Genomic DNA, 375 nt, shown 5'->3' with positions numbered 1-375 from the left:
AGCAGTTCTGAGTACTCTTTCACGGGTATCTTTATTAGTGCTTGTGCTGAATTGATTCAAAACACTTACCTTTCGTGCTCATTTTGACTTTTGGGGAAAGGCCCAAAGTCATACGGTGTCAGAACTGGTGAATAAGGTAGCTGAGGACGCACTGTAGTACTATAAGCCTGCCTTTCCATTGGATGGCGCTTTGTAGCAGCATTCATTGTCTTTTTTATCACACTTTGTAAAGATACCCACAAAAGAGCACTTCCAGAATTGCTTCAGGAAGAGGCAAGAGCAATGGGATATATGTGTTTGAAGTGGAGAAGGTTAATGGAGATTAATGGCCTTGTGTCTTTTTTTTTTTTTTTTTTTTTTTTTTTTTTTTTTTTT

At 37.9% G+C, this 375-nt stretch overlaps 1 protein-coding gene across 1 annotated transcript in view; it reads left to right on the top strand.

Moving 5' to 3' along the window:
* Lcmt1 (leucine carboxyl methyltransferase 1) overlaps nucleotides 1–375 on the top strand; it is a 43,250-nt gene that overhangs the window by 22,062 nt on the left and 20,813 nt on the right. The window lies entirely within an intron of this gene.

Source organism: Fukomys damarensis, unplaced genomic scaffold (genome assembly GCF_012274545.1).
Source record: "Fukomys damarensis isolate Sample0158 unplaced genomic scaffold, DMR_v1.0_HiC HiC_scaffold_34, whole genome shotgun sequence".
Classification (NCBI taxonomy): domain Eukaryota; kingdom Metazoa; phylum Chordata; class Mammalia; order Rodentia; family Bathyergidae; genus Fukomys; species Fukomys damarensis.
Note: the sequence above shows the minus strand (reverse complement) of the source record. Positions and strands in the feature narration are given on the sequence as shown.